The following is a 6,069-nucleotide window of genomic DNA, read 5'->3' as shown; positions in this document are numbered from 1 at the left end:
CCCTGAAGCCCCAGCACCTCACTCTCCCTAAAGCCCCAGCACCCCCCCTCTCCCTGAAGCCCCAGCACCTCCTCCCTGAAGCCCCAGCATCTCTCCCTGACACCCACCCTACTCTATGGTCGGCTCAGTGTCCCACTTCTCACACCAGCTCTCAGGGATGTCCCACCAGCCTCTTCAGGAGCTCAGGGCTGGAGACAGAATCGTGAGGACTGCCTCTTACCTCTTCCTTCTGACCCTGCCTCCCTCAGGCCCCCAAACGTGCGCGGTGCAGCCCTGCTGGGATGCTGCCTACCCATCCTGGACATTCTGAGAGAGGCCTCCCTAGCTCCCGCCTTACTGTTTGTGGTCTGTCTCCCACCAGGAAGCCAGCTCCCAAGGACAGGGGTGCTCTAGGTCCCAGAGCCTGAACAGGCTGGCTCAACAGCACTCGTGGGCCTGCTGCCCCATGTGTCGTCGTCGACAGTCCTCACAGGTCGCAGCTGCGCTCTCCCTCAGCTGCAGCCGCCTCCGCCAGCCTGGCTCAAGCTCTCCTGCAGTGAAATAGGAGTGCCCTGGCTGGCTCATGGTGACTAGCTCAGCCCCATCAAGTAGACAGCCAGAGGAGCCCTCCCAGGCCCATCTGTCCGTTGCTGGGAAGGAGAGAGGGGTGCCCCAGCTGTTGTGGGATTGGTCCAGGTGAAGGCAAGGAGCGGGGAAGGGGACAGTGTCTGGGAGAAGGTGCACCTTGGTGTGTCAGGTGGCTGGCAGAAACATCTGGAGACGGGCTGTCCTCGGACGATCACTGTCTTACCCCTTCAGCCACTAAGCCAAGATGCCAGCAACCACAAGGCAGCCACAGTCCACGGCTAGCAGCCCCCAGGCTACCCAGACAGAGTATCATGCTGTTCCGAGAGCAGCAGGCTGGGATGGGGGCTTCATTTTGCTAGGTGGGTGTCTCCCACCCCAGGGAATGGGTCTGCTGGGAGGACACCCTGACTCCTGAGCTGAGAGTGGGCACCTTCCAAGCCAAGGCCTCCTGGGAACCTCTACAGAGCTGAGCCTGCCCTATTTAACATTAGCCACGGTCCACAGGAATAGATCAACCCCCAGCCGGCGGACAGAACCATGACCAAGGTGGCTCCCTCCCGCCCAGACCATGGTACCTGGGGCCACTGCTCTTCCCAGCCTTGATCCTACAGAGGGATCTGAGTGCCTCACCTGCCCAAGCCTACAAAACGCCCATCTTAACTCTCCATGACCGGTTGTATCTCTGACCCCTGAGGGAACACATCTTCAGCCCAAATCTCCTGCAGGCTGCCCTCAGTTACGGGCCCAGGAACACACGCTGCCAGCCACATTGTACAGAGCAAGTTTACCCTGTGACAAACCGAGACCAGCACCCAGTGACTGGCCAGGGCACTGAGTGCTCTGAGTCTTTGTTGCACCGAGGAAATGTTGTCTGTAACATTTATAACAAAACGAGCAGTCACAACAAAGACTTCCCGGTTTTATACAAAATACATGGAGTTACAGTCCTGTTCGCTGTGATTTCATACATGTGGCTGTCACTAGAAAATGAACCACTGCTGGCTGGGTACGGTGGCTCACACCTGTAATCCCAGCACTTTGGGAGGCTGAGGCGGGTGGATCACTTGAGGTCAGGAGTTTGAGACCAGCCTGGCCAACATGACCAAACGCTGTCTCTACTAAAAACACAAAAAATTAGACGTGTGTGGTGGTGCAAGCCCGTGGTCTCACCTACTCAGGAGGCTGAGGCAAGAGAATCACTTGAACCTGGAAGGTGGAAGTTGCAGTGAGCCAAGATATCATACCACTGCACTCCAGCTTAGGTGACAAAGTGAGAGTGCATCCCAAAAGAAGAAAAAGGAGCCAGTGCTGAGAGGCTGTGGCTACTAACAGGCCACCCACAAAATACAAAACTTTTGTATTTTTTACAGGATCTCCAAATGTTGCCCAGGTTGGTCCACTCCCCTCTAAACTCATATCTACTTCCCTCTGTATTTTCTAAACAATCCCCACGAGATGCCCTGCCACACTACACTCTGCCCCGTTTCTCTTCCTCCAATCTTCCAAAACGGTTACGTCTCCATCTTTGGTTACATCAATATTCAATTTAATTATTATGACTATGTAAAATATGGTTTGTGGCTGGGCATGGTGGCTCACACCTGTAATCCCAGCACTTTGGGAGGCCGAGGCAGGTGGATCACGAGGTCAGGAGTTCAAGACCAGCCTGGCCAAGAAGGTGAAATCCCGTCTCTACTGAAAACACACAAAAAAATAAGCTGGGAACAGTGGCAGGCGCCTGTAATCTCAGCTACTCAGGAGGCTGAGGCAAGAGAATCACTTGAACCTGGGGGCCGGAGGTTACAGTGAGCTGAGATTGCACCACTGCACTCCAGCCTGGGTGACAGAGTGAGACTCCATCTCAAAAAAAACATATATATACAGTTTGTTACTGGGCCAGGAAGTATTCTGGAAGCACAGGCTCTCTCATTCCACTTCATGTCTTTCATGGAAGTGGTCATTGCCACCTGGTGTCTTGTACTTGGCCTCCATGCACCCATCTCAGCCCCAAACAGAGGCCTCTCTGATGACAGCCAGTTCTGGGGGTCCCCAGCCTCCCTCACCATCAATCTAGAAGCCTGCACCCAGTAATCCTTGACTTCAGGGTGAAGATGAAACACAGCTACACAAAACAAAAATGACAATGCTGCGAGCTTCATCAGGGGCTTTTCTCCTGCCTGCAACTGAGACCAAGCAGACGTGAGAGTCTCCAGCTGGCACCTACGTGAACTCAGGGGACCGACAGCTAGAAAGATGCATCCTGTCACACATGCCCATCACATGAATAAAAACCACCCAGCCACGAGGCCACAAAACCAACCCAACAAATACCAAAGCACCATTGTCAGAAAGATCACATTCACTATTACACACAAAATTCGGTTTGCAATTAATGGCAAGATTTTTTTCGTTTTTTATTTTTATTTTTTGAGACAGGGTCTGTCACCAGGCTGGAGTGCAGTGGCACAAACAGTTCACTGCAGCCTCCACCTCCTGGGATGAAGAGACGCTCCCACCGCAGCCTCCCACGTAGCTGTGACTACAGGCGTGCGCCACAGTGCCCGGCTACTTTTCTATTTTTTGCACAGCCAAGGTCTCACTGTGTTGTTCAGGCTGGTCTCAAACTTCTGAGCTTAAGTGATCCTCTCACCTCAGCCTCCCAAAGTGCTAGGATTACAGGCGTGAGCCACCAAGCCTAGCCAACGACAGGACTTCAAAATTCATTTAGAAATTAAGATAGCATTGAAATAACTAACTGATGCATCAAAGAAGAAAACATATGGATTTTTTTTTTCTTTTTTTTTTTTTTGAGACGGAGTTTCGCTCTTGTTACCCAGGCTGGAGTGCAATGGCGCGATCTCGGCTCACCGCAACCTCCGCCTCCTGGGTTCAGGCAATTCTCCTGCCTCAGCCTCCTGAGTAGTTGGGATTACAGGCACGCGCCACCATGCCCAGCTAATTTTTTGTATTTTTAGTAGAGACGGGGTTTCACCATGTTGACCAGGATGGTCTCGATCTCTCGACCTCGTGATCCACCCGCCTCGGCCTCCCAAAGTGCTGGGATTACAGGCTTGGGCCACCGCGCCCGGCCTTGGATTTTTTTTTTTTTTTTTGGAGACAGAGGCTTGCTCTGTCACCCAGGCTGGAGAGCAGTGGCACGACCTCGGCTCACTGCAACCTCTGCCTCTCGGGTTCCAGCAATTCTCTGCCTCAGCCTCCCGAGTAGCTGGGATTACAGGTGCCCACCATCCTATCTGGCTAATTTTTGTAGTTTTAGTAGAGATGAGGTTTCACCATCTTGGCCAGGCTGGTCTTGAACTCCTGACCTCATGATCCACCTGCCTCGGCCTCCCAAAGTGCTGGGATTACAGGTGTGAGCCACAGCGCCTGATCGGATTTTGATTTTTATTTATTTTTATTTTTTGTAGAGACAGGATCTCAAAATGTTGCCCAGGCTGGTCTTGAATTTCTGCCTTCAAGCGATCCTTATGTGTTAGCCTTCCAAAGTGCTGGGATTACAGGTATGAGCCACTGTGCCTGGCCCATAATGGATTTTTTAAACTAAGAGGAAAAAGCTCACACCTAGAATCTCCCTAGAGCTAACCAGTGAATCAGTCAGAGGATACAGTCATCCCTGAGGGTCATGGAACAGCTGCCATGTTCCAGGGGTAACCTGAAGAGAATGGGACTTTCCAGAAGGCCCAGTGGGAGGACCTGCAGCAAGCCTCAAGGCACGGGAGGCGAGATGCCAAATTCTCACAAAGCCACTACTGAAAGCTTTGTGCAGAAAGACGAAACTTAAATAAACTTTTGAAATACACACCTATGCTCAAAAAATGTTAAGGGTTACAGCATATCAGTTAGACCGAGTCACAGCCCCATCAGCTTCAACCTGCTGGTACTCACCTGCAGACTCTGAGGCCTCCTGACTGCCCTCTTCCTCCCCCTTCTCCTGCCAATGCTGTCTCCTGAGGGTCTGTGGCCACCGGCTCTGCAAGCCCCCTTGACCCAGGGCTTGCCTGCATAATGCTCTCAGCCTCCAGGGCCTGCAGTCTCTCTCCATCCTCATCCTGGGCCCCTCGCCCCACCTCATGGTGGCTTCCTCACCAGGGCCAGGTGGTCTTTACCTGGTTGTCAGGGTGTCCTTTCTCCCCTCTGCCTCTCCTCAGAAAGGGCTGCCTACCTAGAGCTGGCCTGCGTGGTTGCCATCTCAGCCCCCGCCTGCTACGCTGACAGTGGCAGCACCTCACCCGTTTGTCCTCCTGCCGCCGCCTGCTGGCCTTGCTCTGGTGCTGGTTCACCACAGAGGCCTTGGGGCCAGCCTAGCACAGAGGCCATGGTGGTCCCATAACATGTTCATGGGTGAAGGAACACAGTCAAAGAGTAACAAACAGGAAACAACACACAGCACGTTCCCCAGAGCCATCTAGGGACTTGGCATTTGAGAAAACACAGCACCTTAGAGACACTGTCAGGCAATAATTTCGTGGAGGAGGCAGACAAAACCTGAGGTCCAAGGGCACCCGTCAACCTGGCTGCACCTGCCGACTCGGCAGGCCCCAGCCAAGGTGTGAATTCTCCTACACGTGCAGGAAGGAGGGAAAGAGCCTGCCACCATCACCACTACACCAACTGGCCAAAGATGAGGAAATGACGCCTATGCAGAGCTTCAGAGCTTGACTTAAGATGGACAGTGTATAGGGAATGGTGAGAGTGAAACAGCACGGCCTCTGTGAAGAACAGCTGGCAGTATTAAAAGAAACCGAGTTTACACTCAGTACATGACCAGCCATCCCACTCCTAGATACAGGCCCCAAGGACTGGAAGACACGCGTCTACACAAAGACTTGTACACAAACGTGCCCATCACCAGGATAATACAGAAACAAAATTCAGTACAAGCACACAGTGGACACTACTCCATACTGGACCACAGAGTCCAAAACATGCAAACCACATGGGAGAAATCTCAGAGATGCGGTGCTGAGGACAGAAGCCAAGTGAGGGCATGCAAGTCCTCAAGACAGCAGAAACTGTCCGGGCGCGGTTGCTCACGTCTGTCATCCCAGCAGTTTGGGAGGCTAAGGCGGGTGAATCACCTGAGGTCAGGAGTTCAAGACCAGCCCCGCCAACATGGTGAAACCCCGTCTCTACTAAAAATACAAAAATTAGCTGGGTGTGGTGGTGGGTGCCTGTAATCCCAGCTACTCGGGAGGCTGAGGCAGGAGAATCACTTGAACCTGGGAGTGGAAGTTGCAGTGAGCTGAGATGGGGCCATTGCCCTCCAGACTGGGCGACAACAGTGAAACTCAGTCTCAAAAAAAAAAAGAAAAAGAGAGAGACAAAACTAATCCAAGATGACAGAAACCAGCATCAGTGCCAGCAGGAAGGAAGGCACTGTCGGAAGGCAAGGGGTATGCAGGACCCACGTGGGGATAGTGATATGCATGACAGGCTCTGCACTGCCAGGCACAGGACTCCGTCAGAGCTCACAGAGGAGCA

The 6,069-nt window shown here is 52.9% G+C and overlaps 1 protein-coding gene across 2 annotated transcripts in view; it reads right to left on the bottom strand.

Moving 5' to 3' along the window:
- RAB11FIP3 (RAB11 family interacting protein 3) overlaps positions 1-6,069 on the bottom strand; it is a 108,754-nt gene that overhangs the window by 52,371 nt on the left and 50,314 nt on the right. The gene's annotated exons all lie outside the window — the stretch shown is intronic.

The sequence above is a fragment of the Sapajus apella genome, unplaced genomic scaffold (genome assembly GCF_009761245.1).
Source record: "Sapajus apella isolate SASKATOON/1434 unplaced genomic scaffold, GSC_monkey_1.0 scaffold192, whole genome shotgun sequence".
NCBI lineage: Eukaryota > Metazoa > Chordata > Mammalia > Primates > Cebidae > Sapajus > Sapajus apella.
Note: the sequence above shows the minus strand (reverse complement) of the source record. Positions and strands in the feature narration are given on the sequence as shown.